Genomic DNA, 25,770 nt, shown 5'->3' with positions numbered 1-25,770 from the left:
TATGGAAATAGTGCTAGGGAGAACCGCCACAATTACGGACAGTTTTGTGTGAAAAATGCAGTAGACAACGTCTCGACACAACGCTAAGTAATCGAACCTGTATACCGATAACCGACCCAACATATCGAGGAGCTATATCATTTTTATTTATGGGCTGCCCAGAATATACCCTACACTACACCCTATTGTTATATAAAGATATAGAATATAGACTCATACAAGTGGCAGTATTGCGAGAAAGTAATCACCCTAAATTAATGACCAACAATCTCCAGATCAATCGAAGACCGCAATTGAGATCAGAGGCTGGTATTTGTTTTTGATAATTGCGACTGTACTTACAGGTACTGCTGTGCATAGACATTTACATCGTTAGATTGTATGACACTTGGTGGACTGTCAGTGTCTAATAAAATGATAAAAGTTTCTGAGTAAATATTTGTTCAAGCGAATTTCGACCAACTTATTATGACTGTACTAAAATTTGTCGATAGTTACAAACATCGACACATTACAAACGAAATTTCCCGACATTTATCTATAGCCCCACGTTTGGCAAAAGCATTTTGCTTCGCACAAGCACTTTTTGGGAACATCACTCGACTTCAAGCTTGATTTTAATTATTCAAAGGTGCTATTTTTGAGCAACTGGGCATGAGATTATTTGATTTTGACTTTCAAAGGCTTGTTACGCGTCTCTTCTTTTTGCTCTTAATAGTGATTTTCATTATTATAACACTACAAATAAGAAATTGCTTGTAACTAATTCTAGTAGGCTTCATAAGACATATAATAGATTTAAGGATAAATGTATACACTTTTATAATAAAGTCCCAACCACTGTTCAGGCATTATCATTAATAAATTTAAATATTTTATTAAAAAATGGCTCTGTCGTAAATCCTGCTACTCCACAGCTGAATATCGAAGTGATCTGACAGTTTTTTTGTTTTTGACATTTGTTTCCGAAACGGTAGTAATATCTAGCATATTAGAAATAACATCAAAAAGAATTGTAAAGGAATCAATTTTGAGAAAATAAATGCCTTTTATGCCTTCAAGTCTGCTATTGCTGATGTCCGTGGTCTGCTAAACTGCCAGTCGATAATTTCATCCTGAGTATGTAAACTAATGGGATATAGAAGTAAAAGTATGTTTAATAATGTAAGTTTTGTAATAGGTAAAAATATCTATTACAAAAGTGTTTGATATTCAGCATGCGAGAAGAATTCAAGTAGATTTATAATTACACTTTTTAATATTTCGCTTACATCTTTATGGCACGTTCTATAAATATTTGTGTAAGTTTGAATGATAGTTTTAAACATACGAAGGCCGTTTAAAAAATATAGAATGAGTTTGTTGCTGGCAATGTTTGATATAAGTATCCTTATTTTAGAAACTTTTAAATTCCGGGTACTTCATTTATTTATTTTTTATTTTAATACTATACAAAAGACTTTTATGACAGACTTAAGTTATCAGTAGACAGGCTAAAGGATATAATCGAAGGGCCGACATGAAACTGTACAAAAATATTTTTAGGCACTAAAACATTTTGGTAAACGTAATTCTATCATAAACAAATCTTTTTATTGGCGTGGCAACAGTTTTGGATTTGCCATCTTGGGTTTATTTTATTTCTGTAACCTATCCATTTAAGATCAGGACTTCATGACAGTGTTTCCCAACACGTTTGTTGGAAATTTTACTAATAGAATAATTTAGGAAGTTACATACGGGGAGGATAACGCAAAGGTTAACAAAAAATCCTGGAGTTGATACAACGTACAAAATATTTACGTTGGACCTCCATATTGGTCATAGTCGTGCAAAGGTTGCTCGTTCTTTGGCGATCCGTGAAGTACCTAATATCCTCTTCAGAGCCTTCAGTTTTTGACACGCAGCTCCTGAGATAAGAAAATTTGTGCAAGTTCCACAGCCTGAGCTCATTGCCCCGCACCTAATTTCTTTAGTCTTCCCAATGTAAGCTTTAGTTACCTACGCTTAGGGAGTGAAGTTGGACTGCATACCTTCATGTATGTAGCCAAAGAAGCAAATATTATAATAATCCAAATCTTCTATCGTTTTCGTGCCCGAGTTTATACCCCAGCGCCTGTTGTCTGGTACATTTTTCATAATTCCATCAAACATTATACAAGCATAGAAGGCCTTGAAGGCTTTGATTAAATTGGTTATTTTTTCTGGGACATCTCTCGTAAGCAGATACCAGTCTTACTCAACGCACCGAAAGCTTTATCGAAATCCGCAAACGTAATATTCTTATACCATTTCCAGTATGATAGGGTTCATGTAGTCCGTACACATTCTATTACTTCGCAATCTTGCTTGTTATACTAGGGAAGTTCGATGATCGTCGAACACCAATCCATGATAACTTTACATAGCACTATGGCGGGTAGGTATTGAGAGTAAAATAACGGAACGGTTATATGATGACTTTTATTCATTAATCCCGTAGCTCTTGAACCTGGGCAGTTGTGGCTGATACCACATGTTATGCTACTTTGCTCCACATTTATCTTGCCTTGGAGAAAATTGAACGAGGTGTCATTCCATTCAAAATTGCAAAATTTTGAATCGAATCAATCATCACAATTCAAAGAGGGGGTTTGTTTTGGCAAAATATAAAAACTAATTGAGAATTTCCAATTTCAGCTTAATTTTAATTATATTCTAAATTAAAGAAAAATTCATAAAGGGGGGGGGGGATTATTTATCCTTACCTTTTATATAGTGCATTACTATTATGATTACATTACGATACATTTATAAATTTGAAATGCCATAAATTTAAATGAAATACTTAAGGTGGACATTCACTTAAAGCATTTCCGTAGTAGTGAGGTCAGCTCTGGGGGCTTTACAATTTTTTTTATCAATATAATTAATTTATATTAGTAGCTAATTGAACTTTTAAATCTTTAGTTTACCAAATCGTTGTATCGACTTATCAGTAATCCTCGTGTTCACGCTAAAGTCGATAATTAATGATCTCAGCTCTAGAATATCTCGTAAAAATTCTATTTCCAACTAGACGACACAAAATGACTCAATTGTGATGTAACAGCTAATTCGACCGTTCCATTGATACATTCACAAGTCACATAATTCTTTTGATAAGATTTTTTTAAACACTACATATATTAGTTTTGCCTGTTTCTATGTTTGCAACGACCGATTGACTTTAAAGTTTCGGACGGTGATACAGTATATTTAAAACTTTGGCTTTGTACTTTTTTATATTCCATGTATGATATAAGAAAAAATTAAGCCAGTAAATTTTAAAAAGGTAGTGTGTAGTATGTATTCGGTTTTTAACACATATTTAAAAATAAATGAATCAAAATATAGCTTTAAAGAAACAAATAAAAAATTAAGTAGAAAATAATGTAAGGTCTACTTGTTTAGTATAATTAAAAACATCTCAGTAAACTAATTGATAGGGGATTTTTTTTCTCTCATCTTATAACTATTTACAGTATGAGTATATAATATGTGCCATTTTGTTCGACGATTTTTTGACCATTGCTCTAGAAATTTTTAGGACTTAATAAAAAGCGTAGTTTTAGCAGCTCTCTCTTTACCTGAAAATGTCACTCTAGAAGAATTTTGAGAAGACTGAGAAATCTGAAAATGCAAAGTATATGGTGGATGCATTAACACCTCCGAGACAAACTTTTCTTTTTTTTATAAGTGCTTGAAGACGTGCGTGGTCTAGTTTTATCATAAGAAAAGCCACACCGTTTCACCGTTTCAATCAGTTCCGGCCGCGTTTCTTTAAACTTCTAGCTTCAATGTCACCACTTGTTAGCATTCCAGATCCGAATCTACCCGGTGGTAAAAGGTTTGGTTTGTTTACGTCCCAATAAAGAATCGCAAATGACGTATACGTTTCAGAAGGTTCTTTCCAGTGAGATCGTGTGGCACCCAAATTTCGAGCGTTTTTGTATATCTAACTTTTTTTAAAGAGTGTCAGAACGGTTTTATGGTCAATTTCCAATTCTTCGGCTACGTCTACTAATATGCCTACTAATATAATGTGTTCAACTAATATGCCGATCTTCCCATATCCATTTTATCTTCAAGGGGTGACCAGAGCGAGGTGCATCTTAAGCATCAAATTTCCCAGATTGAAAACCCTTAAACTAACTTTATGCTACTCTTACAGACACGGCATTAGGTCCATAAACGTCACAGTTTTATTCGTGGCTTCCGTTGGATTTTTTCCCTTTTTTGTAATAAATTTGTAAATGTATCGAGTAATGTATGTAATTAGATTCACGCATTTTGACAGATAAAATACAATTAGAACACGATAGGGATAGAGTTAGTAATAGTAGTGCACATAAAATGTTAAGGTAAGGTTAATTATTTCCTTCCCTTTCTGAATCATTCTTTAGATTTACAAATTCTCAATAACTATTTCAGATTTGCCAAAATAAAACCCCCTTTTTCCTGAAATTGATTATAACTTTTGCATTTCTGATTCGAATGACATTGTTCAATTTTCTCCAAGACCGCTAAAAATGTAGACCAAAAGTAGCATTTGCTGACAAGACAATATATATATTTTTTTATGAAAATAAGGGACGAGACGAGCAGGACGTTCAGGTGATGGTAATTGATACGCCCTGCCCATTGCACACAATACAGTACCGCTCAGGATTATTGAAAAACCCAAAGATTCTAAGTGGCACTACAATTGCACTCGTCACCTTGAGAAATAAGATGTTAAGTCCTTTTTGCCAAGTAATTTCACTAGCTACGGCGCCCGTCACGTCACGGCAGAAATAGGCGCCGTTGTGGTACCCATAATCTTGCTGGCATCCTGTGCAAATGAGCCTCCCACTGGTTATTATCGATATCTTAATATATATAAATCTCGTGTCACAATGTTTGTCCTCAATGGACTCCTAAACTAATGAACGGATTTCAATGGGGATCACTTCATGGAGTGCAGTTTAGTCCAACTTAAGAGATAGGATAGTTTTTATTTCGATTTGGGACCCATAATTATTTTTAATTCCAATATTTGTTTTGCTTGGACATATTTTCTGTGAGAGTATTTTTGACGCGCGGTTTGACAGTTCTGCTGTGAAACAATTTCATTATAACAACAGGTAGCATTTTTACGAAATAATTCTTGAATATTTTGAAATATTATTGACAATTTCCTATAAAATAGTATTTTTTTACAATCTACAGTACAACGTCTGTCGGGGCAGCTAGTATATATATATAATTAAACGTGACAAGGATACATTCAAGAACCTTATAAATCTTCGTCACAACTACATCGTAAATGTAAGACGTCTGATAAATCTATGTTTTGGCACTATTTATTTGTAACCAGGTAAATTATAATAACGGCACATAACATTGAATAAATGTGCCAAGATTTCTGTAGGAAATGAACATTGGTGTGATGACTGATGTATTCTAATTATCAATCGTCTTTCAGGTTTCGTGTAAGTTCTGGACCTTGATACAATTCATATCGCTATAATCTTCCGTTGTCGTTCATTGGCGAGTGTCGTCTTTCGTCGTTTGTAGAAATTCTAAGCTAAAGTATGGATTGATGTATCTACTGTACTCAATAACTCTTGTGTTTTGATGTGAAACATCTATAGGCGGAGGGTAAACCTGACTGTTGGCGTGGCGATACAGGCCGTGGCGACGCTTCGCCACGCTATATTATTGTTACCGCCATCTATACGTATTAGGTAGTACTTTCTCTTGTGCTAAATTCGAATTTCAAAACAGAACTTTCATTATTATTTTTACAATATAATACTAATAATTATTATACTTTCATTTGTTGAGTAAATGCTTAATCAGTGATTCTAACCTAGTATAGGTACTAAAATTTGTCCTTATTATTTTAAAGTTCTGTTTATTGTGGTAAAACTGAACTTACATAGTTATTTTAACAATTATATAAGTATTACATCATTTTCTGGAGAAAATTCATATATAGTATTTTACTTTTACTATTTGCTTTACATACTCATGTAAGGCATTGAGTATCTGATGTTTTGTATTAATAAGAATTATATCAATAAGGTTTACATTTACAAATGGATCCGGGGTTCCAATTAAGTTATATGAGATATTTAATGACGTACAATTGAAAATTTTCAAAACAAATGTATTACGAACAATGACGTTCTATGTATATAGATTACGAAATCACGAAAATCAAAAGAATTTTTAGAAAACGTTTGTATGGTAAGGGCTACTATAACATAAATGTCTTCCTCAATGATACCACAGATTTGGAATGGAGCGACCACCCTCGGGCTATTTTATATATTTTTTTTACTTACTTAATTTTGAACTAAATTTTTAAGCAGTGTGAAACTAAGAAAGTATCCATTAGCCATATTCTTATTTTCTCTATTAAAGGGACGATACTATATTCTTAAATAATAAATTCTCGGGCTATTAAATAAAACATTGTACTATATTACATTTTGACTATATTTTTATGAAAAAAATAATCCCGCTGAGTTTCTTGCGCCCTTTCTTCTCAGGTCTAAGTCATACTTTTTCGAATGAATGATAATTTTTGACTTTCAATAAGTGATATTTTGAATAAAAATATTTGAATTGGTTAGGTTAGGTTAGCACTTCATCCCGAGGTTCTCCGGTGAAATACCCTGTAAAGATCCCGGAGAACCTCTCAAAAAGGGGAACTCTCTGATTTCGAGGAGGTTTAGTGGGTATTACCAAACTTGGCCATCTTCTATCTACGTAGAAGATGGTCTTAGTCATAGTTTCTCAACCCTATTTTGCTCACCGCCCACTTTGAGAATATGTTTTTTTCTAGAGTATTGACCTGTATTTGTGTTTTTTAGACTATATTTTTTAATCTACCCACGCCCTATCTGCGCCCTCTCAATGCCCCCTAATTTTCTCTGGGTCTGCTACTGCCTTCCCCCCCGCCCCCTGAAAGTCTCAAACGCTCACAAGGGGGCGTTATCGCCCACGTTGAGAATCTATGGTCTAAGTGGTTGAGTCCCACACTCCCTGTGCCACATAGTGCACAGGGGTAGTACGTAAATGTATTTCCTCCTCGTTAACAAAAAAAGGTTAGCACTTCATAGAGAAAAGATTGACGAGATTCCTACGAAGGAACAAACACATTGAAAGAGTTTCTTCTAGACTTTCACGAGACGATGTCATGTCTAAAACATCGTAAGTGTCACATTACATGGCCCATGTCGCGCCGCGGCGTACAGTTATAAATACACGCGCGAGGTATTAAATTAATTGGTTCTGAAAATTCCCTCTGCGTTACTCTGAGCTGCTTTACATGTGTTTCTCATTTGCCTTTAACCCACATATAAAAACCACTTCTACGGACTTTTATTTCGTCATTTTCGGCCATGACGAGTGTATGGGTAAAGTAGATTAAAAAATGTAATAGAATTGGGCGTTTTGGACAAATCAATTGTAATTTTAGTATAAAAATTACAATTAATTTTCGATTTTCAACTAAGTTTCGCAAAATAATAATAATAATATTGACACTTACAAAAATTATCTTGCCACAAACTAGGCATAACCTATAGGTACTATGGGTACAAGATAATAGTATATTTATTATAATATACTTACTTAAAAATACATAAATACATATAAACATCCATGACTCGGAAACAAACATCAATATTCATCATATAAATATATGCACATACTGGAATTCGAACCCGGGCCCTCTACCTTAGTGGGCAGGGTCATTAACCACTGGGCTAACATATGGGTCGTAATAAAATCACTACGACACGTGTATCGCCGCTACGCGAGGCATCTGCATGAGCTGTTGACAAACCATGCAACACGATATTTAATCTACATTTAAAATAAATTAAGAATAAAAAAAAAATCTAAGATCGGCAGACCCATTGTTGATGGGAAGACCAACAATAATAAACAATAAAAAAAAACTTTTGACAATCGTAAGTGTCATTTCCTTGACCTACATACATACAGTGATTTTGATTTGATTTGATTAGCATAGAGAGAAACCAGGGAAATGCCATACAATGGAATATTGGATGAGATGATGATGGAGAATAATGGGAGGTCAGTAATCTTTGCCTACCGTTGTGAGATATCACGCAAAAACTACTGATCATTTTGTGGGTACTGAATGAGAATAAAATTGATTATATAGCCTGAAGGTGGTGGCGCTATTAGCAATCTATGGTATAATTAAAAAAGTAATTTATGTCATTTTAACCTTTACCACATGAGTAATTAAAACAGGTACAATACCCAGTTATGTGCATTTACCATCTTTAAACAATTCTTTTGAATTTCGTAATACATTTCTTTTGTACATTTTCTACCATATGTCCAGTGGATAAATGCGCTACAGTTTCAATTAAACAAAGTAAGGCACAGTATAATATTATGATCACGAAATATTTGTTTTACATTCCAACACGTCTTGTAATATACTTATAAGTTTCGCAAAGCAAACAATATGCAACAACGTTTTTTTTATTGTGCAGTAAATATCGTACATGGTAAATGAAATGAAATTGGAATTAAATTAATTTATTTGTATGAATCGTAGTAACATAATTCATAACAATTGGTAGATGCACACAGCATAATTCGCCAATATGTCGGCGTACAAATATTTGATTGTCAATATTGGATTTTTTTTATATTGAAAGGAAGTTTTTTGATAATATTATTTGGGCAATGTAGCATGGTTTATATTTCCTTTATATATATTGCTGCTTCATCAGGTAGAGCATCTGCTCGTTCTCCCATTTATTCGGGATTGCTTTTTTTACGAAAGAGGAGGTCAAGGATATGGGACACCGCATGTTAAGTGATCACCGCCGCCCACAGAGTGAGAATGACAGGAGCGTTTCCGGCCTTTAAGGTAGTTGTACGCGCTTTTTTTGAAGGTACCCATGTCGTCCCGGAAAACACCGCACAAGGAAACTCATTCCATAGTTTTGTAGTCACGTACTACAAGAAAGCTCATTGAAAACCGCAATGTGGAGCACCGCCACACATCCAGATGGTAGGACACGCATTCGACACAGTCGCAGTCGAATCCTGGCATTCCGGACCATCGAGCGACATGTAAAGAACTACTTCGAGTCGCCGCTAGCGCGACAGAAGACCCCGTCGTGTTCTCCCCCGGACAAGTCCAAAGGATGATTCGACAAACTATGCTGCGCAAAACCCCTGGCCCCGATCGAGTCACCAACGAAGCCTTGTGACACGTACGTCCGCGAGCAATCGCGACGCTGACGCGGCTCTTCAACGGAATCCTCTGTACCGGCACTTCCCATCGTCGTGGAAACTCGGCCGAGTTATCCTGATTCCCAAGCAAGGCAAGAGTATCATGCTGCCTGGGAGTTACCGTCCCATCACTCTTCCGTCCACCACTTCCAAAGGCTTCAAGAAGCTACTGTTGCTGCACATCACGCCTCATCTTCAGCCACGTGACGAACAGTTCAGTTTCCGTGCCGAACACTTCACCACTTTACAATGACGAGGGTACTGCACCACCTCACAGTACAAGCGAGAAAAGGCTGTTCCATCTGTTATACCCCGGTCATGTAGGTATTAATGCTGACCTAATTGCTATTCCATCTCAACCAGCATTATTGAGTCAGGATATAAGCATTAGCTGCGCGCGGGCAGCCAGTTGGTGCTCGCTCCTCATAAGTTACGATACTGCCCAAGGGTCTCTAAAATTATTACTGTGTAATCAAGTCTGCATATTCCTTATAGGATATTATATTTCTGTGTTCTAAATAAATATTTTTTTTAAAAGCGTACTCAAAAGAGACCCATAACAGATCGCATCTGGCACGCCGGCCTTTTTGGAAGACAGACGTTTTGAAGTGGCGGTTGAAGACGCCCTGCCAACGGAGTGCCCTATCCGAGCTGGTGTGCACCAGGGAAGCTGCCTGTCACCCGTCTGCTATAGCAGATACACAACGACATCCCAGTCGGCGACGGGTTTTCATTTTAGTGCTGTATGTCAACGTCGCGGCGTTCATTACCATCTCGCTGAATGCCCCACATGCAATGAGCACTGGACGCGCTTCCCACCTGGCTGAACGTCAACGTGGCGAAGACTCAGGTGATTGCCATAGAGCGGACGCGCCTATTGTAGCCTCCGGTGTCACGCATGGGCAAGACCGTCAAATGGTCCCCGAAGGCCAAATACCTTGGCGTGACCATCGACAGGACCCTCTCGATGCGGCGCCATGTGAAGAAAGTGGTCTCCCAGACGCGCGCCGCACGGAACCTTCTCCACCCGTGCTGGCGTCCCTAATCTTCGTACGAAGTTACAGAATACAAGGCGTACGTTCGCACGCGACTCACCTACGTGGCCCCCGCCTGGTTTGCGCTGACAAGCGAGACGATGACGCTCCGCACCATCTCTGGAGCACCACGCTTCATATAGAATCAGGTCATAATCCTAATTGGTACGCGTACTGGTAACGTAGTCCATGGCAGATGTAGTCAAATGTTTATTTGACATGGACAATTAATAAAAATAATGGTTTGCTTCGTTATTTCGTACACGAAAATAATAGTTGAAAAATTCACTGATTTCTGGATCTCATAAGCGAATTTAGACCAGGTCTGAAGCCTTTGAACATCTTAAAAAGTGGAATGAATATTTTTATAATTTAAAAGAATTAAATTTTTTCACATAAATTTTGAGGATTTTCCATAGATGTTGTTGTCTTGCCGGATATCGAGATAAACCGTTTTTTTACCCTCAAAAACAGCTACAGTACCTACCTAATTTAATAAAATAATTGGCACGCAATTGGCACGCTGATTTTCTAATACATAAAACATATCTTTAAAGTAATTCGGAACGGTGTTAAATAAGTTTATTGTACCTTGTAACGATAATTGGCATTTTGGCAAGATATTGTAATGTCCTGTGTTATTGTAGAAAAGAATTACTATTCTTGATGTTTTTATTTATTATTGTTGTATTTTGTAATGTTTTGTTGTAGGTATACTCTAACATTTGATTTTAAATACTTCGCGGGAAGTCTTGATTTTTTCGTTTCATGCCCATGTTTGTTATTATAGTATTATAAATAAAAAAAACAGGTTAAGACCATGGTTAAAGAGAAAACTTCATCAATCTGAGGCTAATAATAATAATGCACAACTAAAATTCATATTATCTTTAGTGTCATTTCCGATAAGTTTTTTTCCTCTACGCAAGGCCTAGATTTAGGGGTGCAACGCGTCCTCCACTGCACAACTGGGTTAATGTGAACCCCTGCCGAAACTAAAAGTGGGGACACTGAAATAAATATATACTAGTATTTACATCCTTTTTGTGTTACACCGGTACGGGGTTGTCGATAAAAATGTTTTAAATTCTATTATTGGATACAGTTATTTGTTACTACATACGATCTTTAATAATTATAAGGTTTGATCCCAGAATAGTGAGTAGTTTTAATAATATCAATATTATGAAAATATATACAGAATCCCAGAAGGCTGGAGTGTTTCGATGATGACTTGTTTGATTTCACAACAACTACTTTGGTTTCTTCTGAGGCCGCAACAGTGTTGAACCTACAAACAATTCAAAACTCAATCACAATCCTGAAAAATTTCACTCCGGGTAGTACATTTTTAATTTTTCAATAAAATGTTTGGTACTCGAGTGTGTGTGTTAAGACTTAAGACGACCTTTCCCCCGATGCCAGGTTATCGTTTCGTTCTGGGACACCTGTATATATAAATATGTTAATTTTAGATTTAACTACTTGAACTAGAATTCTCGATGACTAGATTATCAATTGTACTCCTAATTATGAGAAATGAGAGAAAAATAAGGCAGAATATCAAGTATTAGGCTAAATTATCAGATAAGAGATTACCTTACCAGAGGTCATATCAATAAAAAACTAAATTAGATGCAGCTAACTGTGTAATTGATTTAGATACATAAACATAATCAGATTGTGCTGTAAAAACATCTGTTTCCTGTAAGAATTTACTGCCTACATGAAGTCATAATATTCAAAGACACTTGTGACAGAAGTAAATAAATCGAGCTAAGATTAACTTATTTTGACGAGAAAATTATTACTATCGAGCAACATTTTAACAGCCAAAATTATTAAATGTATGCTTGACGAAGAGGAGAGGAGAGAATGAGGCTTCTCAATGAGTATTACAACGTGGGCACTCAACCAGTGGGAGGCTCCTTTGCACAGGAAGCCGGCTAGATTATGGGTACCACAACGGCGCCTATTTCTGCCGTAGTAGTGCCACTCAGAATGTCAATTCACATAGCTATAAATATTTAATGCAATAAAAAAAAATCAATTCAAAAAAATTGACAACGTTTAGTAACTTTCCTTCTGATACACTTTAAGTACGAAATGTACTTCTGAATACAATCATAATTAATATCGAAAACATACCAGTTTACGAGCAAATTTAATACAAATTTACAAACACGCCAAATCAATTTGAACCGTCGTAAATATTATTACAATTACTTTGATTGAAAGTCAACAGAGAGACACAAAGATTGTCAACGGGAAAGCTGTTTAATTGTGTTATTTATATCTTCGAGTTATTTATGTCCAGGCCTGACCGCTGTGTTAATTAATCAGTTGGCAAATAGAGCAAGGATGTTCATTCTCACTCTGTCTCAAATAAAAAATATAATTACTATATTTCGACAGATATGTTTTTTAGATAACTGCGATGACAGAGTTACCGAAAGTTTATGGGTTTCTGTGTATGCAAATCTTTTTCAGTTAGTTTTAAAGAACAAATCTATCACAAATCTGTTTCAGCACAACCTAACTAATATTATAAATGTGATGTTTGTTTAGTTCTCACGTTTTCACGCCCTCACCGTTCTATCAATGATTATGAAATTTAACACACGTTACTAGGGGTACATAAAATAATATAGGGTAAGTAATCCTTAATTGAAAGCGCACGAAGTTGCGGGCGGAAGCTGTTTGATATATTTAATATTCCCCGTACGTTGATATAGGGACAGACTGCCATCGTAGTGACGTCATAGTAAATCACCAATCAAAAGTACCGTTCGCGAACCAACGACTGCCTAGTATAATACATGATTATATTTTTACCAGTGGGAGGCTCCTTTGCACGGGATGCCGGCTTGATTATGGGTACACCACAACGGCGCCTATTTCTTCCTTGAAGCAGAAATGTGTAACCATTATTGTGTTTCGGTCTCAAGAGCGCCGTAGCTAGTGAAATTACTGGGCAAATGAGAGTTTATATCTTATGTTTCAAGATGACGAGCTTAATTGTAGAGCCACTCAGAATTTTGGATTTTCAAGAATCCTGAGCAGCATTGTCATGGGCAGGGTGTATCAATTTCCATCAGATGAATGTCCTACTCGTCTCATCCCTTATTGTCATTAAAAAAAACTGGAAAAAGTACTGGTCATTGATGAAGCGAAAGCGAATGATGAATTCAGGATAAATGCTCAGAACTGATTACCTGTGAGCGAGCCCGTTTCTGGTCCGCTGTCAGTTCATGAGGGATTCAATGACAACAAAGTTTCCGAACTTTTAATTCTTCGTGTAAAATTTTCTGAATTTGGCTCATACCAACCCAACAGTCCTCGAATTGTCTAATAGGTAATCCGCAGGTTTTCTTCAATTAGCCGCTTAACAGTAGCCACATTATTTTCGTTGATGGCAGTTCAAGGCCCCCCTTCAGAAATTCGTCATGTAAAGATACCCGACCTCTCAAATCATTGCCTCACGGTGCTCAAGGAAGGTGCTTCTCTCCCAAAAGCATTTTGAAGGCGAGCGGCACAATCTTGCAGAGAGAGAGAAACTCTAAAAACTTTTCAACTTAATTCCATTTTCGTTGCGTACGTAGAACTTTGATGTGTGATAAAAAACAATTGACAAATGATTTCCCGCCAATTGTTTTTTTATTACTTAGAAGGTTGCAACGTTTAAAAAAATATAACATTCGAAATTCAAATAGTTCCGATTAGCTAGAATTGCAAAACTTTTAGTGTGCCCCATATACATCTACTAAATACTAAATTGTTGAAACATGTTTCAGCAATTTCACTTATCAGTGATGAAGTAATAATTTATTGAATATACAACTCATTGTCAGTTATATTTGGGTTTGTAATGAATCACAATCCGCGCGCCATTTGCAACAGGCCAAGCGCTCATGTGTTTCGTTCTGTGTGTGATAGATCGTTAAACGTGTTTGTATTTTGACCGCTATTGTTATTCTAAATGTAGATTATTCAGTATTTACTATGATGACAGGTGACTAGCGCGTGATCATACTAAAATGCAAAATGATTTGTGTAATCTATGTTCAGTCTTATGGACAAAAAGAGTGTCCACCAAAGAGGATGTAAATACTACGTAATAAGAAGCGGGGTCTGCCTAAGTAAAAATTGAAATTTAGTTTAGTATGAAACATGCAGTGATTTGACATAAGTTTGAATTATTATTTACAATATTAAAGGCGATGAAGTATAATCCGGCTAAGTTTGAAAGGAAACGTAGTGGATTTCGGCTATCTCTGTTTTTTACAAGATTATAGCCGTCATCTGTCAATCTATCAATGACTGTAAGTTTCTTACAATCTCTTTTTTCTAAGAGAGTTTCGCTAGGCTGGTGTCCACTATCAAATTAAATTTATATGTCTAGAAAGACTGTGACAGCTGTGAAAACGTCGAAGAAAATTGAAGTTGACAGTTAACCTCTATTTCGAGACACAAAGTTACTACTGAACGTAGTGTTTAAATTCTCTTTGGTTACTACCAAATCGCGAGTGTAAGACGTAGGTTGTGGCGCACACTAAAGTAATAAACGTGGCCTGTTTTCATCGGCTGTCTAATAGAAAGAGGCTCTATCTAGAGTCTAGACGTATAAATTATCATAGACAAAATTATAAAATGCCATAAGATTGACAGTTAAAAGGAACAATGAGTTTGGCGTTTCCAAATATAAATATTTTCGTCTTTATCTTATCGTTTTAGTTTTAGTTTAAAATTGCTTACTATAGTAACTTTACATTGCGTTTATTAATAAGACAGGTAAGGTTTCCGGTTAGTTTATGTTACGTTGTGAACATAAAGAAGCACCAAGACATTATTTCCACAGCAGCCGTAGATTTGAGTCAGAGATGCTTTAATGTATTATGCGACGGATAGATGGCCGTTAGGGCAGAAGGTCCTCGAATGCCGACCACGTACTGTAAGACGCAGTGTTGGAAGGAGATGATGGAAAAGATCCCACAAGATGGATCGACGATCTGGTGAAGGTCGCCGCATGCGTTGGATGAGGGCAGCGCAGGATCGATCGTCGTGGAAATGTTTGGGGAAGGCCTTTGTCCTTTTGTTTTCCGACTGGTGATGGTGATGCTACATTATTCATAATAGGCTTTATTAGTACTTCAAGAAAAATCTCTGCACACAATTCTTTAAATACAACATATATAATGATAGCTTAGAAGTGTTATTACAGCATTGTTTTATAAAGATAAAAAGTTTACTTATGAAGATCGTTATCAAATCAAGTCTATAAAATGTCCAATTGTTAAACACTAACAGGGCTATAAATTGGCATACAAAAGACTAAGCAGAGTCATGTTGCGATTTTAATAACAGTGTTAGATAGATCAAAGCCGAAACTGAGGATTTGAAAAAATTTGATAGTAAAATACACAAATCACGTGTAGATGAATTTTCAAACTAGATGAGTAGATGCCAAACTATCGCTATACAAACAAACAAAATCGTAATATAACTCTCTGCTAAATATTGAAACTATAGATAAACATAAGATGCTTTAAGAATTTGATAATATCTATTCTTATATGAGTACACGAGTAATCCAACCTAAAATGATATGGATCAGCTTTGCTAAATCATACGCAATACAATAATAATTTATATTAATAAACGAAATTTGGTGACGGAATTACTCTAAATCTAGTGCTCTCAAATTTAAATTCAAATATTTTTATTCAAAACAGAATTATGATATCTCTTATTGAAAGTCAAAAACTACCACCCATTCGAAAAAGTATATGCCTCAGACCTGAGAGGAACGGGTGTAAGAAACTCAGCGGGCTTCTTTTTTTTCATAAAAATATGCTAACAATGTAATCGGTCAACATATAATAGTCTGAGGGCGGTCGCTCCATTCCCAATCTGTGGTATCGTTAAGAATTGTGAATTATGGGTGTCATGGGCTTTATTATATTAACCCGAAAAATAAAATAAGTCGGAAAACAACGGTTGTACAAAAACGTTTCTTATAGGCTATATAGATATATGATTGTTTTGTAGACAGCATTAGAACACCAATTAACATTGTTACACTCGGAAATGCTGACGAAGTCGCGGTATTATCCGCTAGTGATCTATATACCGCATTGACAACAGGAAGAGTTGCGAATATTGTTAACTTAACCTGATTCCTGAGCTCAGCTCATGGTCAATCAGAGGGAAATGAAGAGTTTCCCTGCGAGATAGATTTAGAATTGAGAAGTTCCACAGAAGAATCAAAGAACCAAACATAGAGCAGATGGTAGCGCAACTGTAGTTACAGTGGGCAGGGCACATAGCTCAACGGGCAGATAGCCGTTGTGGCAGTAATGTTCTCGAATGGTGACCACGTACCGAAAGACGCAGTGTTTTTTATGCATCCCACAAGATATACCGATGATCTGGTCAAGATCGCCGGAATATGCTGGATGAGGGCAACGCAGGATCGATCGTCATGGAATTACACCTTTGCACGACACGCCACAACCATAGGTATCATACTCACTAACTGGATGTGTGGTGTTTCTCAACAGTACCATTTTGTAAGAACTTACAACATACAACCATACAGCAACACCGGCTTACCGGAGACTTCTATAGGCCGGTGGCCCGTGTTTCGCTATACATACAACTAATCTGTCGAATGAATTTCTCAGAACGATACGACATCGGTACCTTCACACACCTAACAAGCCCTGAATGCTCCTATGATTCTGGTGTTGCAGAGTATTAGGTATTCTACAGACTAAGCCGATGAAAATTCTTATATACCAAATTCCATTTCAGAGGTAGATAGAGAAATAGGGATTTAAGTAGAGAGCGCAGTGGAGTTAATGAAGATATAGTCACGGTTTTGAGAAAAGAATATGGAGTTTATAATATGAGATAATAAATTGACTGCTAACAGGGCTCATATGAATGAAGACGAAGTTGAAAAAGTGTTGCCAAGTCTCAATGCGATCAGGGAGCAGATTCGACGATCGGATTTAGATGAAAGAGAACCAAAATTAATAAATAATATTTGATCAGGCCTCTTTCAGATTGAAAGATTCTTAGTAGTTATAGTCATAGTTATTTAAGCTGATCAACAGGAAGATTCAAATATTATTTAATTACATTTATTTTTGTTATGTTAGTGACAGTTAAGATATTTTTAATGAGTAAATATTCTCGACACCTAAGTATATTTCTTTCGCGCAAACTTGGGTGAGACTAAAATCAGTGCGATTTAAACAACTGCAGCTTTTAGTTCAAATCTTGTGTAAAAACTAAAAAATCAGAGTTCGTCACATCATTCATCACAAATTAAATACGTAATTAAACTATTGAATAATATTGTGTCAGGCTGTTTTCTTTTTTACGTAACCGATTTAAGTACTGTTTGAAGTAATCTAGCTCTTACAAGATGAAAAATATAAAAATAAGAAAAAACAGAGAGATACAGATAAAGAAATATTCATATAGGGTTAAAAACCGAGGAAACGAAAAGAAATAAATTCTCGAAGAAACATTCGAGTATTTTTTTATTGGAAAGTTATTGCTTATTCTCATAAGCTCTGCTCTGCATCTGCTCAAATAAATTCGAATAGAATAAGCCACAGAAATAATATAATCATCATTATCATCAGCCGGAAGACGTCCACTGCTGGACAAAAGCCTCCCCCAAATTTCCACGACGATCGGTCCTGCACTGCCCACATCCAACGTATTCCGTAAATAATATATCAAATGGAAATTAGTGACTTAACAACTCTTCAAATCCTAAACACAATTCTTCAAAGAAAATATCATCTTACGGCCGTTTCCAATATACTATCTACAGAGAGAGATAAATTACTACCTTCTACTGTCAGTAACTAGTTGTCAATAATCTGAAACTGTCCCAATATACCCGATAAGTCATTCTTATCGCCTTATATTTGGACGCGTGAATTGCAATTTCCATACAAACTTCTATCGCTGGTAAGCTATTACGTCGTCCCATTGACAGACAGCGTGTACCGATAAGGTGAGTTACCGTCGATAAGTTTATTGGGATAGAAAAGTCAACGATAGTTACTATTAATGTCGCAAGTAAGAGATAGACTGAATATTGGGAACGACGGTTAAACATTACAATGTACCACACTCATAAGTACTTTATGAAGATAAATTTATTATAATTGAATAGCATTAAATAAATAACAGTATCGTTTCAATGTTTTGTGCAAGAGCATTATAACTACTCCACTTAACATGATGAATTGTCATTGATTGGAATGCTTTTAGACAACTTGTTACATCTATCAATGACTTTGTTTTTGGCAGGCTCGGTTTAAATGTCGCTTTTGAAAGGCACAATTATCCACTTTGTTTATTCTAATCCTATGAGTGACGGTTGGTTAATTGCTATATGTTTTTTTTTTTCATTTTGATGACAATAGTTATTATACTAGTGTGAGGCTCCTTTGCACAGGATGCCGGCTAGATACCATATGGGTACCGTATCGGCGCCTATTTCTATCGTGAAGCAGTAATGTGTAAGCATTATTGTGTTTCGGTTCAGACCGAAGAAGGGCGCCGTAGCTAGTGAAATTACTGGGCAAATGAGACTTAACATCTTATGTCTCAAGGTATCGAGCGCAATTGTAGGAACGCTCAGAATTTTTAGGCTTAATACAGGGCAGGGCGTTTCAATTACCATGAATGTCATGCTCGTCCCGTACCTTATTTTCATTAAGGGTTTCAGTGTTATCATAAAAAACAGGCAGACAGATAGACTAAGTACCGATAAAAACTATTCAATGGACATTACAAAAATCTCTCGCTATGCCATATACCGACATATAATTAAAATAAAGGAATGCCACCCATCGAACAGCAGATCAGACGCAGATAATGAAACTGGATTGACCGCAAACTCGGAAGTAATTCTGTAATATACGAAAGCAAAACCCAAATATCAGTTCCCAACTTCCCAAGATAAATGTAAAAGTTGGCCGCCTATGCACTCCTGAAGGCGAGCGGAAAATAGACGAGCGAACACTGTTAGAAATATCTGGAGTCAAAGTAACCATGACAAGCCCAATCTAGGAGATACAGGATCTTCTGTCCTATTATGTTGATGAGGTTACAATTAAGCGCTAAAATTATTACCTTATTCATTAGCTTCTGTAACCCAAAAAGGTTTTATTTTTATGGTTGAAGCTCCTTTCACACAATAATTTACTATCTTCAATTTAATACGGTGCAATTGTAAATATTCTAAAACGCAGAGTTTTTAGCCACATCGTCTAATTTTAAGGTCGTTCGAATAGCGATAGTGCTCAAACCAAATTGGTAGAGCAGAATTTGGCATGGTCTTTTGGTCTCATCACCATTGTTACGTATCACTTCCATGGGTGATACATCACCCTCTAAGGAGTGAATTTGTGTAAAGCGTGTCTCAAACTCATTTATTTTAAAAAATGGGTTTTCAGTGATGTTTCAGTAGTAGTTTGACTTAAAATAGTAAGACGTGATAGAACGAAATGTTTGACTTGAGTTATATTTTGTCTATGGATATAGATAGAGTAAAGAAGTTAATATAGTTCTGTATCATACAAATTCACCACCACATCCAAAATCAAAATAGATCATTTAAAATGATCAAAGTTTTTTAAGGCTCAGTCTTAAAATGACCCATATTGCAAGGTGCATTGAACGTGTCAATGGATTGTTAAGTTTCATAACCAGTTTAAATTTATTTTCATATAGATTCTCAAACTTAAAATAAACATTAATTCAGAATTTAACCCGAGTTAAACCTACCCCAATCGAAATTATAAGAGTCTAATTAAACACAGAACACAACAACAAAATCCAAAATAAATTCTCAACTATTACGTAAAATATTCGTAAAAGATTAACACGATTGTTCGTTAGTGAAGAATTTAAATTGAAAGAATTCGATATTAACGATAAATTTCGAGCGTTCACACTAAAGCTTTTGGCAAGATGTTGTTGAAATTATATTATGTGCGATCTAATTTCAGATGCAGGAAAGCGCGAGAATTTATCTACTATATCTTTCTGACCAGTTTTCACTTCTTTTTTTTTTTCAATGTGTGTTGAAGTCAATAACCCGGCGTAATTCGTAGGTAAACTGAAAACACATCGGTAAGTGGCGGGCGAACTGCAAACCAGAGGCATCGCCATGATAGTTTAAAGTACTTCCTATTCCGCCAAATTGCATCTTAATATGCTTCTTCGTATTAAGATATTCTATTCATGTTGTTTTTACAATTGCGGTAAGTACTTTGGTAATTTGTCCGACTTTAACAACTCATAATAGCAAACTCATCCTGCAAACTTAAAATGTCGTCGGTGTATCGGCGTTACCACGTCACTATGACTTAAATAAAAGCCAGCAATAATTATGTTATCACATTGAATTCATGACATTGCCCTACATTAGACAATAGATCAAGAAAACGCCTTTACATCAAATTTCAAATGAAAACAACCGTGGTCGAAATCAATACAACCACATTCAACGTGATGAAATAAAAAACTAATATCTCAATGGGATATTTCTATTACTTTTCGAGGGGTACAGAGAGACGTGTACGAGTACGGGAGAGATTACAGACCTACATTTGCACCGTCCACATTTATTATTTCTTCTCCCATCAGCCCTATAAAACAAACTCTTCTTTCTTCTCTTACTTCTGTTACTCTGGACCCACAAGCGTGTAGCGTTTTAAGGACATCCGGAATCCTATCGTGAACCTTTTCCATACACTTAAATAACTGCCGTCATTCTTAATATTGGAAATATTCACTTTATTAAGGGAGCGGTTTTACTCCAATGGTTTTAAAATGCCATGTTAACAGAAATACCATATTTGGTGACAGTTTTACGACAATTAATCATATAAGAGCTAACACTAACTCTAAATGAGTAGATGTAATTGCTAAAAAGTGTGTCGCCCAATCCATATTGGGATGATACCCAGGTTTAGCAACTATCGTCAAACTTACTCATTAAAAACTATATTATTCATATAACAAGCTTAAACCTTTTCTAAGAATATTTAGTTAAGGTTGGGGACCAAGCAGATGGCCTTGAGAAATCGAGTGGAGCTAGGATACCTCTCTCACAAGATCGCCATAGTTTTAATTCAGAATTAGAAGCATTATTAATTTATTACAAACATAGTCCTATATCTCATGTTAAATAGTAGTGGTGTAGTGGTGTACAATTAATAAATTATCGTACAGTCTTTATCTAGATTGAATGATTAGCATGGCTCCAACTGTAAAAGTTAGGGGTTTTTTGGTGATTATTTTCCCTCTGTCTATAAAAAATAAAATGAATATAAAAAATCAATTTTCTTCCGATATTCTGAAGACATACAATTATTTTTATTAAAATATAACCTTTATATAAACCGTCAAGAAATGGTTTCAATTATGCGCTATTTTGACGATTTCTTGGGATAGCGGCCTTAAAATCATTTTTCTCGTAGTTAACTACGAGCTATATTTGTTTTAATGTTTTTTTATTAGGAACCACATTGAAAAATATCTAAATTTGATATGTTCCTTTTTAAATAATTTAATATTTCATATAGACATCTAAAACCTACTTACGCTTAGAATGTGATTAGAATACACTAACAATAGCTATCTCACAATGTCTAAACAAGGCAATGGAAATATTAAGTACTCTAACATATCAAATGTCATCGAAAACTATGCTTTACATTGTTTAGGTGTTGGAAATTAATTGAGCCAAATGATAAAAAAAACATAGTTATTAGTGCGTCGTTATTATTATTCCGATAATTACGTATAACGGAACATGTTGTCCTGTGAATGGACGATTTTTATAAGCACGTCCGAGAATTGCATTAAGTCCTTGGTATTAATGGAGATAGTGGCAGAATGAATCAGTGATTTCAAATGTCGTGCATTTGCAGAAAATCACAAGGGTTACAGATTAAATATAGATGTCAACTAATCCATTCGAGTCACGAGTTTCCAGTACTTTTATATTAACGGATTCCAATCCCGAAAATAACAGGATTTCGCTCCCGATTACATCACTGTTGACATTCTCGACTTCAGTTGGGCCTAAAGTTATATTTACTTCAACAGCCCGCCAAGCCCAATTTAATATTTATACAACATCTAATCCGTTTCATCACATTTTTAGATTTTCAACTTCATTTTATCATACAAGTATATGAACATACGTTACCCATTTCATTATTTTTAAATAAACACTCACAAAACACAAATTACAAAAAACACAGATAATATTGGCTGTATAAAAAGATTCCTTTGCACTTACTTCTTTGAAAAAACGACGAGGTAATTGGCGGGAAACCGGATGCGGCAAAACTTGCCAGCTACTAATCCTTTTTCCAACTTTTAATTTCTCGAGAATGTACAGTTTCTGAAGTCTGTACTGAACCGGAGGATAAACGTGACTGAAAGCGTTTTCACGTAATGTAAGTTTTAGGTGCTGTTGGAATTGTGAGATGTATTTTGATCGCGTCATAAAGTTAAGGCATGTCTCGCATTAACAACGACTCGAGACGTTCGTAAAAAAAACGGCCAAGTGTGCCTCGGGCTAACGTATTGTAAGGAACATAATTTATGTTATATTACAAAAATAAAAATCTAAACTCACGAATCTGCCATAAGTATGGGTGTGTGGATCAATATTTTTAAAAAGCTTTTGACTATGAATGGTGTAGCTAAGTTTTAAGATGGCGGGCAGCAAACGGGGAAGTGGCTCATGTTAAAAAGTAGTAGACAAATTATAATTCGCATAAGAATTTGTTTGCAGACTAAAATATATATTGATTCTTTAAAATTTTAAAGTTGGTGCCAACCATAGACTTACAATATACTATATACTCGGCTAAGTCGAGTTAATACCTAAGTCTTTTGTGGGGCTTGTATGTTGGGTGATGAAGATTATTTTACAATAAGATCCCAGGAAATGTTCAAAACAAATGTATTGCAAAATTCAATAGAATTGCTAAAAACATTTACTGGTTACTATAACATAATGATAACCAAAGATTGATAATGGAGTCGAATCAGAAATGAGGAGATCCGTAGGAGAACCAAAGTCACCGACATAGTCCAAGCGATTGCGAAACTGAAGTGGCAGTGGCAGGCGGAAGTGGGCAGGGCACGTAGTTCGACGGACAAATGACCGTTGGGACAGTAAAGTCCTCGAATGGCGACCACGTACCGGAAGACGCAATGTTGGTAGGCCCCCCGACGATGGACCGACGATCTGGTCAAGATCACCGGAATACGTTGGATGAGGGCAGCGCAGGACCGATCGTCGTGGAAATCTTTGGGGGAGCCCTTTGTCCAGCTGTGGACGTCTTCCCGCTGCAGATGATGATGATGAATTAAGTTTTGGTTGGCCTGCCATCGAGCTTTTTAAATACTCTCCTGATGAATGGGGTAGCCCCGTGATAAAACACAACGAAGCGACGTCTCACATCATAGGGCATTTTCGGTTATTCAAGCAGCCTTGTATTAGGATGAAGCAGACCAAAGATGAAAACAATACTTCACATAATATTGACAATAATAATAATAATATTGACACACTTTTTATACAAATTATCTTGCCCCAAGTTAAGCATATACAGCCTGTGTTATGGGTTACAAGACAATGATATATTTAATACAATATACTTACTTAAACATACATAAATTTATATAAACATACATAAACACATTTAAACATCCATGACTCGGAAACAAACATCCATATTCATCATATAAATGCTTGCACCTACCGGGATTCGAACCCGGGACCTATAGCTTAGTAGGTAGGATCGCTAACCACTCACACATGTGAGGAATTTATGACGACCTGTATAGCCATATAGCAACATTTCTCACGCAATGAGGAATGTTGCCGGCTTGATGGAGTGTATTGCTATAATGATGATCCGTCGTTTCTCCAAGGCAATTTGGCTTTGCCTTCTGGGCTTGAAATTTTGAGACCGATTGTTCCAATACTAGCTAATGCATTAAGGGGAATTTTATCGATAAGCGGTGATACGACAACTCGGGTTCTTTAGTGGTTAACACGAAAACTTGACTCTTTTGAGTTCTGGGTGTTAAATTGGACAAACATAGAACTCGACATTAAATACAAGTTTCTCCCAGCACTGATAAACGATTCACGAGCGACACCTATGATAGCCATTATTAGGTTCCTATACTAATGTCATCTGCTTACCAAAGCTTGTTGGTCTCTTATCAATCCATACCTCTTGGTATGGATTGATAAGAGCAGTGTAGGAAACCTTGGGTAAGTCCAGCGTTACTGAGTTTAATATCCACAAATAATACGCTACGCGACGCAGTGAGGAACCTGATGGTCCCAATCCAAAAAACTGTCGGAAAAATCATACTTTTCTAGATGTCAGGTTAGCAAGGGATAACTTCAATCAGTCTGGAACTTCGCCTTTTGATTATGAGTATCTTGCATATTGTAATAATCTAGCTTGCAGTGGACTCAACTCAAGGGCACGCACTATGGTAGGAATTCCATTCGTTCGACGACGAACAGAATTTGAGTATTCCGGGCAGGTGTCTTGAAAGTTTGCTGTGGGTAATTTTCTGTTTATCTAGAGACACAGTTATAATTATTTTCTTTTCAAAACTTTGCACAAATTCTAAAGGAATCAGTGTTTAAAAAAGATTAGATCCAAGCAATAAACTAAAATTTAATCCAAATAAAAATCTAGACCTATAAGTATCAACAACCACCCCACATTATAATAATTGACTAGACTAAATAATTTTTATTGCTTATAGCACGGACTAGTAAAAAAAGAAGGACTCCGCGCCGTGATATTAGCAAGTGAAGCACCTTTATGCTAGTGTGTTACGGGGTATATCAGTTACACAATTTTTTCTCCCTTAGATAATCATATATCGACAAATACTTTTATATTATTGTTTTTACACTTATTCACAACGCACAACGGCATTTTTAAAATATTTTATTGCAACGCAATCCCATAATGGCGGCCGATGGGCTTGTATTAGTGTATGCGTGGGGCTATGTATTTACACGTTTACCGGCTTGTTATGGTGCCTGTTATGTAAGGTGACATTGACTCCTTATTTTATTACTCGTCCGTCGCTTTTAGCGGAATTTACTACCAATATTTTTTTTTTAGATTTATGAATAATTTAATGTCGTCGCTAACTTGGTGCTTAAATTTTAACCCTATGAAAACTTGAAGTAGACGCTATCACCTATCTCGGACAATGGCGTTCTATAGATAGCGGATAGTATAGAATGTCATGTATCTCGGACATTAATACTGTCCCTACAAATTGATAATATAATCAGTCCCACCTGTGTAGCAAGGTAGATTACTTTTTGTTCGTAACAGAAATC

The 25,770-nt window shown here is 36.0% G+C and overlaps 1 protein-coding gene across 2 annotated transcripts in view; it reads right to left on the bottom strand.

Annotated features, from left to right (window-relative positions):
• LOC126970137 (filamin-A) overlaps window positions 1–22,839 on the bottom strand; it is a 128,040-nt gene extending 105,201 nt beyond the window's left edge. The window contains exon 1 of one of the 2 annotated variants that reach the window (XM_050815877.1): window positions 22,672–22,839. The gene's annotated coding sequence lies outside the window, so the exon portion shown is untranslated. The remainder of the gene's footprint in view (window positions 1–22,671) is intronic. The other variant, XM_050815878.1, reaches the window with a different exon arrangement.
• Between the last annotated feature and the right edge of the window lie 2,931 nt (window positions 22,840–25,770).

The sequence above is a fragment of the Leptidea sinapis genome, chromosome 20 (genome assembly GCF_905404315.1).
Source record: "Leptidea sinapis chromosome 20, ilLepSina1.1, whole genome shotgun sequence".
NCBI lineage: Eukaryota > Metazoa > Arthropoda > Insecta > Lepidoptera > Pieridae > Leptidea > Leptidea sinapis.
The sequence above is the reverse complement of the archived record's forward strand: the minus strand, read 5'-3'. Positions and strand labels throughout refer to the sequence as shown.